Source organism: Rhinolophus ferrumequinum, chromosome 21 (assembly GCF_004115265.2).
Source record: "Rhinolophus ferrumequinum isolate MPI-CBG mRhiFer1 chromosome 21, mRhiFer1_v1.p, whole genome shotgun sequence".
Lineage (NCBI taxonomy): Eukaryota > Metazoa > Chordata > Mammalia > Chiroptera > Rhinolophidae > Rhinolophus > Rhinolophus ferrumequinum.
Window position 1 is genome coordinate 43429793 of NC_046304.1, and position 13512 is coordinate 43443304.

The following is a 13512-nucleotide window of genomic DNA, read 5'->3' on the forward strand; positions in this document are numbered from 1 at the left end:
ACCTACACCGGCATTTCCCAGTAACTTTAAGGAATGACAGCTCCATAGTCAGGTGCGGGAAACACTGGGTCAAACAAAGGTAGGTTTTTTTAACATAGGCCTCCTTGGGGCCTTCGCTGTACTGAGATGAACCATGAACCACTGATTTTGTCGTGCAGCCCCTTTCTCAGCCGACACTTCTTAATGTCCCCTTAATGACCTCTAGGAAAGCTGAGCTTTACTTCCACTTGACAACTACCAAGTCATTCACTGCTTTGTTGATAGTTCTCCCATGGCTGTTTTGAGCTATTTATGTTTTACTATGTATTGTTAACGATTGTTAGAAATGGTATCATTGTACTTATCACATTTTGTCCTGCTCATTTTATATCATTTTATGTCTGTCTCCCCTACTAGACTGGAAACCACTGGAGAGTGGCGTACACACCTTGATAATTTGAGAGTTCCGATGCTCACTAATGTTGAATAACTGAATGAATGGTTGAACTTATCACCTCAAATGGATAATAAACTCCTTTAGAATATATACATTGTAAAGTGTTTTTTTTTTTTTGTATTCCCATAGCACCTAGAAAACAGCTTTTCCTATGACAAAAGAGTCAATAAAATTTTTTAAAATTAAGTCCATTACAAAATATTTTCCAAACACCAATTTAATATCCTGGGCACCACAGATACTAAAATAGAAAAATACAGTCCCTGGAATCAAGGCGCTGAGATTCTGGTAAGGGAAATAGGCATATAAACAAAAAACGATGATAAAATATAAATACTGGGAAAGGAAGCCCAAGCTGCCTGGGAACACCGGATGGAGCACTTGCATCATTTGCACTTGCACGAAGTGGGGAGGGGTCAGTACTGTGATGCTGACATCTGCCACCAGCGCCTGAGCACCCAGGTCCTCAACTAGCCATGTTAAGCCACATTTTTGGGGAGAAACTGACCAAGAGGCTGCTCTCCTTGAGGCAGTACTCACACTAGGGGAGCTTTGGCCTCAACCCCAACATGGCCCCAAGCCATGGTGAACCGGCAGTTGTGTTGCTAGGGAGAGCCGCCCTGAGACTTGGAGCCACGCAGGCGGTATGGCTTCACTGTCTCCAAGTCCATAGCCAGAGGGTGACCCTCTATGCCTTACTAGTTTGAGAGTGAAGGATGGGCAGTCCACAGAAAAGAACACGAGGTAAAGAATGGAAGCGCTTCACTCCTCCCAGAGACTAGGGCACGCCTGGTCTCATTCGTCACCTGGCCTTCCCAGGGAGGGCAGCCCCACAGCCCGAGTATCCCAGAACGCATAACCCACAGTTTTGTGGGGAAACTGGGGATCCTGAGGCAGTTGCACCAAGGAAGACAATGTCCCTAGACACAAGTCCAATAAACATTCCTCCTCTTGACTCATCCCAAAAGGTGCCCTTGCTCTTTGGGGTAGGTGTGGGGCAGGAGATAGAACACCCCAACACCCAGGCCTGGGTACTTCTTAAAGCTTCCAGGTTAAGGGTGAGAACTACCGGGGTAAAGGAAGGAGAGCAGCCCCTGGAGCGCCCCCTAGGGCCAGGCTTTTAAAACTTTGTCCCCGGCCCTGCCCGGTGGCTCAGGCGGTTAGAGCTCCATGCTCCTAACTCCGAAGGCTGCTGGTTCGATTCCCACATGGGCCAGTGGGCTCTCAAGCACACGGTTGTCAGTTCAATTCCTTGAGTCCTGCAAGGGATGGTGGGCAGCGCCCCCTGCAACTAAGATTGAACATGGCACCTTGAGCTGAGCTGCCGCTGAGCTGCAGAATGGCTCAGTTGGTTGGAGCGCATCCTCTCAACCACAAGGTTGCCAGTTCGATTCCTCCAGCCCCAACAAGCAACCGGCAGCTGGACCTGGAGCTGGGCTGCGCCCTCCCGATTAAGACTGAAAGGACAACAACTTGACTTGGAAAAAAGTCCTGAAGTGCACACTGTTCCCTAGTGAAGTCCTGTTCCCCTTCCCCAATAAAATCTTAAAAAAAAAATAAAAATAAAAAATAAATAAAACTTCCTAGCCATTGCCTCCGAGGGTTTGGCAGGTCAGGTCAATGAATGAAGCCAATGGGGAAAAGGAACTAGTGACACACTTCCTTGGCAAGGTAAAAACAGGGGAATACCCTTCACTTATACATACAGAAATATACTCGCTTTAATATTTTTGTCTTAGTTTCCCACTTTTAGGAGACATGGATACCAAGAAATATTCCTCTACCATAAAGAAAGCGTCAGGTCAAGCATGATGATGAATTACAACTGATATCCAGCTGCATGGGACAGGGAGGACAGAATGAAGGGTGGGAGGGGAGAAATGAAAGGAGGGTATGGAAACCTGGGGCATCCAGGCCCTGTCTAGAGGGGACAGCAACAACTCAGCTCTAGTGCCTGCTTGCCAACATTCCCTATTTTTCAAGAACAGCTAGAAACCTAGATTTTTACGTGAATGTCCCAACTTCTAAATGTTGGCTCAAATTGAAAAACAACTCACAACACTCTGTAGAAGCATAAAAATTGGGTGAGCTACATACATTTAGCCACATACTGTAACCTCCGATTAGGTATAACTCAGTTACAATAAAGAGAGAGAAGAGAGGGGCACAGCAGAATACTACTACTGGAAAGTGTTATATTCAGAGCTAAGACGCCTGATTAATGTTCAAGCCCTGGGACAATTACAGGAATGGAGAAGATATAAAACACTGTAAATGCTTTAGCATAGCTCTATTTTCAAAGATTTCCCCCAGGGGTGGCCAGTTAGCTCAGTTGGTTAGAGCACGATGCTCATAACACCAGGGTTGCCGGTTCGATCCCCACATGGGCCAGTGTGAGCTGCGCCCTCCAACTACTCTGAAACAACTACTTGACTTAGAGCTGATGGGTAGTAGAAAAACACACTTAAAATAAATAAAAGTTTAAGAAAAAAAAAGATTTCCCCCATATGCTTCACCATCTCAAATACTGATAATGATCTCAATACTGATACTTATAATGGTCAGAAAGTATAAATTAGAAAACAAAGAGTACAACTTATTACAGCAACAATAGCACTTACTGAACATTTGCACTCTAAGAGGCAAGGACTAAGTGCCTTATATAAAAATCATCCTGGCAACCCTTCGTTCCATCTCAGTTTTCTAATGAGGAAACAGGCATAGAAAGATTAAGAAAAATCATCAAAGGTCAAACACTAATGTGAAGCAGCTGGATATCTGGGACTCAACCCGGGTCTTTCCCACCACAAGTCCTGCCCTGGACATCACTCTCCAGCTTTGAGGCAGGAAGTGGTGGTTGGCACGAAGGTCTGAAGGAAGGGGATGGATTTCCCATCCTGGAAGGTAGAGCACGGACAGAAGTGAGGAATTAAAATGCATCATATGATCAGTAGAAGTCGGGCAGGAATTTAAAGAAATACAAAAGGCCGATAAACAATGAAAGATATTCAACTTCAGTATCGAGTAATCAGTATTGCTCCAGAGTTTTACAATGAGAAGACATGCGGAAAAAAAAAAAAACATCGAACGCAAACAAAAACATTTTGTCTGTCAGATTAGTGAAGATTCCAAAGCCACTGTTGGTGAGGTGAAGGGGACAGACCCTTAACCACACTGTGGTGGGACAGCAAAGTGTTTAAATCCTTTAAGAAGATGATTTTATCTATTAAAATTTAAGACATTTATACCATTTGACCTGGCTACTCTACCTAGGAATTTATCCTAGAGAAACTGTTTTGCAATTGTGCAAAGATTTATGTGCTTAAGATTATTCATGGCTACAATATATACAATAGCAAAAAGCTGGAAAAATTCCAAATGTCCATTAATGGAAACAGATAAATCAAGGTACATCCAAATAATGAAATACAATATAGCCATTAAATCATGAAACAGATCTCTACTTGACAAAATGGAAAGATGCCTCAGATACATAGTTAAGTGGAAAAATGTAAGCTGCAAAACAGTAGGTATAGCAGGAGTTTCGGTACAATGTACACACAAGTTCTAGTATATGAATTGGGGGGAAATTAAAAAATATATAATTATTAATGGCAATTACCTAAGAGAGGATTGTGGGAAATGTAGTTCTAAGAGGTTTGACGTTTTTATAAGGAGCATGTATTTTTCAAATATAGAAATAAACTGGCATAGAAAAGGTGACCCTATGCTGAAATTTTATGGCAGGATTCCAATTCCTGGGGAGGAAGGTAGACAGAATCAGGAAGTCTTTGTGAACATACACGGCCACACAGGTTGTGCACTGTCCTCATGAGTTGCGTAGGGCTAGGGGCATTAGATAAGCCCCTGAAACAGAAACTCAGAAAGGCAACCAAAGCAAATGCCCTGACATCTAAGTAGGGCAGGAGGGCCGTTATCAGCAAAGGGCCCAGAGAGGAGAGAGTGTGCAAGTCAACTCTGGACACCTCAGGATGCAGAGGTCAGCGACAAGGCAGGTCAGGGTTCCCTGAAAGTGGGCAACAGAATGGCCAAGAGTGGCTCTGATTCCTAGATCTGCAGACACGTGAAAGACATTAGCACTTCCTGCCACAGACCCAGACTGGTCAGGGACCTGGGACTGGAGGAAGGAGGGACGAATGCAATGCAAAGGCTACCCATTTCTCTTCCTCTTCATTCACCCAATTCCCTATGTTCAACCTTGAGTTTCAACACATTTAGATGACTGATAGTGACCAGAGCCTGGAAGTTACCCGAAAGAGGCAGACCCTCGTATCTTTTCAAAATAATTTGCAAACCTCTGCATAAAGTGAGCAGATTGTGTACTGAGACTTGTTGAAGTAAAATCTGTCTCCAATTTGAGTGGACTGTGTTCTAGAACTTCCTTTTCAAGCAAATGTGTCGTAAAGCTCCAAATATACCCTCCTATAGAAACAATGTTTTTAGGTCAGCCCGGAGGAGACTACTACCCATAATTCCCCTAAATAGCAGAGCCCAACCGCCATTTTTAATAATGTTTCTTAAGGAAATGCACTGAGCTCCAGCAGGATGTGAGGAAATAATAAACTTAATGCCCCTTCCACGCCGCCAAATATGTGAGAATGTTAAACATCCACAGATCTCTAGCTTCATCTGAAAATTTGTGTAAGATCTTACTTCACTTCTTGTTGCTTCTCCTTTTCTTCAGCACTTTCTCTTATTATTAAAATACACTGAAATGTTTTCAGTTGGTAAAAGCCAGTTAAATATGATTTATATGCTTGCCCACAACAAAGCGAGCTTTCAGTATCATTAATTAATATCTACCTAGCACACAGTTTTATCTCCCCAAGCATGATGATTTGAAGGAGATGGGAGAGAAAAGAAGAGAACAGGACTGAGATTAGGCGAGTCCCATGAGGGCCGGAAAGGGGCTTCAAGGATGGAGTAACAGCAGAGGGCCAACAACTGGACAAAGCATACACCCAAAATGCCATGCGGGCAAGTGCCAGTGCAATTTAGGTAAAGAGGCAGAAGCTAATATTGCTGGGAAGAACACAAAGAAACACCAGCCAATGAATTGTGAGAGGAAAGAGTTCCCCCAAAATGTCACCAAAGGCCAAGCTGTGGGACAGGGCTGCAACACGTGCAAGGGCTCAAACACCAGCCCTACAGGTGTTCTCAGAAACAGCACTAGAGGATCTCCTCCAGATGTCGGAAGAAGTATCAAGATTATGAGCTCAAGATAGGGTATAGCTGTAGTGTACACTGAAACCAACAACATAGTTATGTCTAATCGTTGTAAATATAATAGTGACAGAAATACAATGCAAAAAAAAAGCATTAATAACATTCTGAATTCTACATATTATTGTAGGTAGAGGTGGCGTGAAAGAACAGAAAAGAGGAAGGGGAAGGAAGACACAAGTACTACTCCAAATACCGATTACGCTGGACAGTGATAACAGGAAAAGGAAAAGGTTGAGAGTGCTTTTGCAAAACCTAAAGGTAACGACAGGAAAAACTAAACACTTTCAAATCACTAGCAACACTACAGTGCATAGAGAAACAGCAGATGTTACAGGAAAAGTAAAATACAAAAATAAGATGAAATAAGATCATACTAGTAGTTAGAGGCATAAATAGAAGTTACACTTCCATATTAAAAGGAAATAACTTTCATCTTGGGTTGAAAGAAACAAAACGCAGGTTTTGCTTACAAGAGACAAAACTAAAAATGAAACACAAATCGCCACAATAAAAAGATGATCAGTGATTCAGTAGACAAGAACAAATAAAAAGAAGTGATTTTAATTCATGATAAAAGGTGCTATATTTTCATTCTATGTGCTCATGGAACGCATAAAAATTAATCAGATAGTATAGTAAACCACAATAAAAACCTGAATAGCTTTCTCGCTCTCCGGCTGTGTTGGTGGCTGCTCTTGGGTGGGGGCCGTCCCACACCTGAGGCAGGAAGATGGTAGCAGCAAAAAAGATGGAAAGTCACTGGAGTCAATCAACTCTAGGCTCCAGCTTGTTGTAAAACGTGGAAAATACATGCTAGGGTATAAGCAGACTCTGAAAATGATGAGACAAGGTAACACCAAACTGGTCATTCTTACCTACAACTGCCCAGCCTTGAGGAAACCTGAATTAGAGCTGCTACGCCACCTTGGCCATGACTGGTATCTGTCACTACAGTGGAAACAATGCTGAATTGGGCACAGTGTATGGAAAATACGACCGAATGTACACACTCGCTATCATTGATCCCAGTGATTCTGGTATCATTGGAAGCATGCTGAGACAGACTGGTGAAAAGTAAATCATGTGAAATTTTTCTTTAATAAAACTGGCCAGAATGTTTAAAAGAAAAAAAAAACAACAATGAATTCCAAGAAGAAACTATACAGGACTCATTGTCACCCCTTCCTTCACCCCCTCACCCCAAACTCCAGAAGTCTAAAGCAAAACCCTAACACTTGGAAATTTAAAAGAACCTTTTGATAAACTTTTGGTTATCATGGAAATCAAAACTACAGTTACAATTAACAGCAAATAAAAATAGGAACACTACATATTAAATCTTAGGTGATAAACGCGAAGCTGTAATCAGAAGCAAGAAAAACAGATGGGAACATGGCTATTATATTACTCTTAGGCTTAAAACAACCTAAATCCAAATTTAAATGTCATTGAAATATTATATGTACATACAAACAAACACACATTCAGAGAGAGAGAGAGAGAACAGACTGTCCAGAGTATTAAAAGTAGTTATCTCTGGGTTAGGAAATTTCTATTTTCTTCTGAACTGCCTAAATAATCTCAGTGAGCAGAGCATGTAGCACTTTCATAATCAGAACAAGATTAAACAAAAGCACAACAAAACATAATTTATAGTCATAGGAGAGTAGGAACAAAACAAAACAACACTATCTTGTCAAAATGATCAAGGCAATTAAAATTCTCTCCTATGCTTTGATTTTTAAGCTGTGGGTTGGTGAGGGGCATTACAAGCCTGTTCTTACTATATTTTAGAACAGTTCTATCCTCTGGTCTTGTGCTTGGGCGTCAGGTATGCTGTGTACTGGCTGACAACTTTTAACTACTGTTCTCTCTCTTTTTAGGGAAAATCAAGCATTCAGACAGATGGGCAACCACGGACAGCATGGTGACTGCTACTGTGTATTAAGGTTAACAGTTTCATGCGACATTCACGTTACAGAATTGGCAGGGAAAAAATAGAAGAGCAGAAGAGAATTTCCTTTTTTGTTGTTGCTGTGTATTGTTTTGGGTTTGTTTTTTTTCCAAAACAAATAGGTAGGAGATAATATAAATGGCACCTCAAATATCACAAACAATCCCAGATGAAATCCACTTGGAAAAAAAGAGTGCCAGTAAAGGTAATTATACACTCGTAATTTTAAAAGTAGTCTAAAATGCATATTTTTCTCATTGTCTTAATTGATTTTAAAAAGCAATAGTATAAAACAATATGCATGTAATTAGAAATGTAATATATTTGACAATATATTTGACAGCACAAATGAGGTGAGTGGGAGCAAAGCTGTATTAGAGCAAGGAAATGGTACCAGATGGTAATTCATATCCACAGACACAAATGAAATGAGCCAGAATCAGTAAATAAGAAGGTTAATAAAACAAACTCTACAAACTCTCCCTTCTTCTCTCAGTTTCTTCAAAAGACTTAAAATTACATAAAATAAGTATAACAATGTATTGTTGAGTTTATAACATATACAGCTGTAATATGCATAACAACAATAGTACAGAAAGAGGGAAGAGACAATAGACCTACTTGTATACAGGACTAACGTTTCTATATCTCACTGGAATTAAGTTAGTATAATTCTGAAATAGATTCATAAATTATAATGTATGTGGTAAGCCTAAGAGCAACTACTAAGAAAATAACTTTTATAAGTTTCAAAAAATCATGAAAATAATGTAAATGCTACACTAGAAAATATTCACTTAATAAAAAAAGAAAGCAATAATGGGAGAAGAGAGGAATAAAAAAGACATGAGATACAGAAAGCAAAAAGCAAAATAGCAGACACAAATCCAATTGTATCAACAATACTAAATGTGAGTTTTAAGCAATTCAGTTAAAAAGCAGAGATGATCAGGCTTGATAAAAAACAAGAGCCACCTGAAATGCTGTCTACAAGGGAGTTCAGATTCGAAGTTAAAAAAATAGGGCAAAAGATGGAAAAAAATACCATACAAACAATAGCCATAAGTAAGCTGGAATAGCTACACTAACATCACTAACAAAGGAGACTTTAAAACAAAAAATGTTATCAGAGATTAAGAGGAACACTGACCAATGATAAAAGGGTGAACCCATCAGGAAGATACAATTATAAACATATATGCACCTAACAGAGCCCTGAAATACAGAAAGCAAACACTGACAGAACTGATGGGAGAAATAGATGATTAAATTATAAATAGTTGGAGACTTCAACATCCCACTTTCAATAATGGATAAAACAGCTTGGCAGGAGATCAACAAGGAAACAAGAATTGAACAATACTAAAACCCAACCAGACCTGACATATCTATCGAGCACTGCACTCAACACAGCAGAATACACTCTTTTCAGTGCACCTGGAAGCCTCCAGGACAGACCAGATGCTAGACCATCAAACAAACTTCAGTAAATTTAATTTGAATTCATACAAAGCATTTTCTCTGGCAACAACAGAAAGAAATTCAAATTTTGAGAAATTCACAAATATGTGGCTATTAAACTCTTAAATAACCAATGGGACAAAGAAGAAATCAAAAAGGAAATAAGTATATACTTTTAGATGAGTAAAAATGAAGATACAGTATACCAAAGTGCATGAGATGCAGCTAAATCTGCTCCTAAAGAGAAATGTATAGCTGTAAATGAATTTATGAAAAAAGAAAGATCTCAAATCAATAACCTGACCTCCCACTTGAAGACATTGGAAGAAGAGCAAACTAAACCTAAAGCAAGCCGAAAGAAGGAAATAATAAAAACTGGAGTGGAAATTAATGAAATAGAAAATAGAAAAACAACAGAGAAAAATCAATGAAACCAAAAGTCGGTGCTTTGAAAAGATAAACAAAATTGACAAGCCTTTAGCTAAGCTGACCAAGAAACAAAAAAGTTTGTGCGATGACTCAAATTACAAATATCCCTAGCATTGCATTGTTAAAATCATTGTCCAGGTCTTCCCTTTGCTCACAGAGAAATGGGTTCTAGAAGGGTTTTAGCCATTTCCTTAGAGCTTTGCAGCAGAAGGTTTGAAAACTTGTTCTTCAATCATTTTGCACATGTGGTTTTAGCCTGTTCCTGGAAGAGCAGCGCAATTATTCCATCTGTGCCTTTTCAGCTGCTTTAGATAAGACCTGTTTTGCACCTACCTGAGAAAACAGGACGACCTGGGTAGCTGTTTTGTGTTTTGTTTATACAATGTTGTTTGTATAATACAATGTTGTTTGCTGATACACTTCAAGGCTGATACAAAAGAAAATGAAAACAACTTATGTTCAAATAGAGTGGTCAAGTGGTCCTATTCCACAGACTCCTGGAAGGTTGGAGAAAATACCAAGGCTGCAAAGAAGGTACCCAGTGTGTGAGATAGTGACGGGGCCACGTGGCCCCCTTTTCCCTTGAAAACATAACCGGCCACCAGAATGCTATGGCCAGCTCTGTGAACAAGGGTCCCTTACTTTTGCTAAATTTCAATACACTCATTTGTGAGACGAAGCAGTTCCATCAGTGATATGGTTTCTCCCAGTTCCTATCACCTTTTGCCCAGTTCTACAAGTGGGAAATCCAGGAGTTGTCATCCTTGATGCCTCCACACCCCACATCCCAGCTCGTCCTGCAGATTTACTTCTCTATAACTCTCAATCCCGCTAACTTCTCTCCATCTGACAGCTGTCTCCCTGGTCTAAGATACAACCACCTCCCTCTGGACCCTATAATAGCTTCCGAGGAGAAGTGCCCAGATCCACTCTTGTCCCTCTCTATTCCCTTCTCCTCACTGCAAATCTGTTTTTGTTGCTTCCCAACACAAATCCCTTCAACTGCTCTTGGAATAAAGCCTAGTCTTCAGCGTGGCCCATGACAGACGCCCTGAGTCAGCGGGGGCCTCTTCCTGCAAGTGCCTTCCTCCAATTTAGAGTTTTGTGTCTCAGATACACCTGCCTTCTCCCCTCCTCTTAGGAGTCTTTGCACTTACCGCTCTCTCAACCTCCTTTCTTTTGCCTAAACAAAACTCACTCAAACTTCCCCAGGCAGCTTCCCTGGGTCCCCAAGACTAGACCCAGTCTCCCTTCAGGGCTTCCTAAAGACGCCATGTGCTTTCCTTTATAAGAAAGGGTTAAGGTGAGGCTAGGAATGACAATCGCTACTACTACCCTGTGACAGACATCACGTTCTGTCAACAGCCTAAATGCCGCCCGCACTCCCCTTCAATAGTGTTCCAAGCAGCCACTAGACGACCATCAGGCTGATGGTTTTGTTTTTCTGCTTTTGTACTTGGGCCAACCTAGTCCGTAAACCTTCAATATCCTAAATTTTCCATCCTCCTCAAGGAGCTTGTATTGTGACCCTCCAAAAAGGCTTTCATGCATCTAAACCAAATTTGCATTACAATTTAAATCCATTTCCTGGAAATGACTGCGCCTTACTGAAAAATCTGGAGAGTTGAAAACAGGTTACTGACCTAAAAATACAAGTAAATCCTAAAACACTGATTATGATTTTATGAGAAGAAAAGCACTAAGAAAAATTCATAGGCTTATGGTGCAACTATGGTAATAGGATTGTTTACTTAATCACACAAACTTTCCTCTTATTACCTTACTGTTATCCATACGAGGTTTTCAGAGTGCTGAAAGCTATACCACATCTAATGTGCTTCCATTACAACGGTAACAGCTAATGTTTATCAAACATATTTATTATGGACTAAAGATGGTCTAACAGCTTTTTACATGCTAACTCATTTACTCCTCATTAATAACTTTAAGAGGTAGGTGCAATTATGATCACCCCATTGTACAGACAACGAAACTGAGTCACAAAGTAGAAGACCAACATGAAGATATTTTCGGGTATGCTAGGATTCAGAAAGTTTACCTCTCCCATACTTTTTCTTATGGGGGTATAAAGGCAGAAATGTATTACAGAGAGTAACAAAGGTAACCTAGAGAACTACTAAAAATATTAGGTTGGTGCAAAAGTAATTGTGGTTTAAAAGGTTAGAAAAAAAAAAAATTGCAAAAACCGCAATTACTTTTGCACCAACCTAATAATTGTTGAAAACTATTTAACCATTAGGAGGGGCTGGAGAGCTGAGGGGTAGTATTAATACAAGCAAATTAAATCCTCCTTAACTCACTGACACACTAGAGGGGAGGAAAATCAATACATCTAAAATTGATAGTTGAGAAACAGCATATAAGTATCCATTTAAAACTAAGAAGGCCTTTTGGCTCTATGAGCAGCACCATGGTGGTCAGCAAGAATAAGTGCCTTACAAAAGGCGGCAAGAAGGGAGCCAAGGAGAAAGTGGTTGACACATTTTCTTAGAAAGATTGGTATGATGTGAAAGCACCAGCAATGTTTAATACAAGAAATACTGGGGAAACACTAGTCAGGAGAACTCAAGGAACCAAAATCGCATCTGATGGTCTCAAGGGTCGTGTTTTTGAAGTGAGCCTAGCTGATCTATAGAATGATGAAGCTGCATTTAGAAAATTCAAGTTAATTACTGAGGATGTTCAAGGCAAAAAACTGCCTGACTAATTTCCATGGCATGGATCTTACCCATGACAAAATGAGCTCCATGGTTAAAAAATGGCCAACCATGACTAAAGCTCATGTTGATGTCAAGACTACCAGTGGCTCAGGTGGTTGGAGCTCCGTGCTCCTAACTCCGAAGGCTGCCGGTTGGATTCCCACATGGGCCAGTGGGCTCTCAACCACAAGGTTGCCAGTTCGATTCCTCGAGTCCCGCAAGGGATGGTGGGCTGTGCCCCCTGCAACTAAGATTGAACACGGCACCTTGAGCTGAGCTGCCGCTGAGCTCCCGGATGGCTCAGTTGGCTGGAGCGTGGGCTCTCAACCACAAGGTTGCCGGTTCGATTCCTCGCATCCTGCAAGGGATGGTGGGCTGTGCCCCCTGCAACCAGCAACGGCAACTGGACCTGGAGCTGAGCTGCGTCCTCCACAACTAAGATTGAAAGGACAACAACTTGAAGCTGAATGGCACCCTCCACAACTAAGACTGAAAGGACAACAACTTGACTTGGAAAAAAGTCCTGGAAGTACACACCGTTCCCCAATAAAGTCCTGTTCTCCTTCCCCAATTAAAAAAAAAAAAGAAGAAGACTACCGATGGCTATTCTGTGTGGTTTTACTAAAAAACGCAGCAGTCAGATTTGGAAGACCTCTTATGCTCAGCATCAACAGATCCACCAAATCCAGAAGAAGATGATGGAAACCATGACCCGAGAGGGGAAGACAAAAATGAATTGAAAGAAGTGGTCAATATATTGATTCTAGATAGCACTGGGAAAGACGTAGAAAGGCTCTCCAATCTATTTATCTGCTCCATGATGTCTTTTGTTAGAAAAGTCTAGATGCTGAAGAAGCCCAAGTTTGAATTGGGAAAACTTATGGTGCTTCATGGTGACAGTAGCAGTTCCACAAAAGCTACTGGAGGTGAGACAGGTGCTAAAGTTGAACTAGCTGATGGACATCAGCTCCCAGGACAAGAATCTGTTTAAAATTCATACTTTTCATGTGACAAATAAAACCTGTTGGCGATCTTAAATAAATAAATAAATAAATAAATAAATAAATAAAATAAAAATAATATTAAGAAGGCCCACCAATGGAAGAACTAAAAACAGATGTAGTTGTCTCTGGGCAGTAGTAGAAAAGGGGGAGGCAACAGACCAGCTGTTCACCCCAAGTTCCTTAATACTGGTATTTTGCCATGTATAATGCTCTCCCGTGTTTTTGGCCCAAACTTCCAGGGGAAAAAAAAAATCTTTCGTT

The 13512-nt window shown here is 40.7% G+C and overlaps 1 protein-coding gene and 2 pseudogenes across 2 annotated transcripts in view; 2 read left to right on the top strand and 1 right to left on the bottom strand.

The window, feature by feature from the left end:
- The window catches only part of PITPNC1 (phosphatidylinositol transfer protein cytoplasmic 1), a 218491-nt gene that overhangs the window by 121674 nt on the left and 83305 nt on the right, over positions 1-13512 (bottom strand). The window lies entirely within an intron of this gene.
- Positions 1006-6761, top strand: LOC117012799 (60S ribosomal protein L30-like; annotated as a pseudogene).
- On the top strand, positions 11959-12183 carry LOC117013162 (40S ribosomal protein S3a-like; annotated as a pseudogene).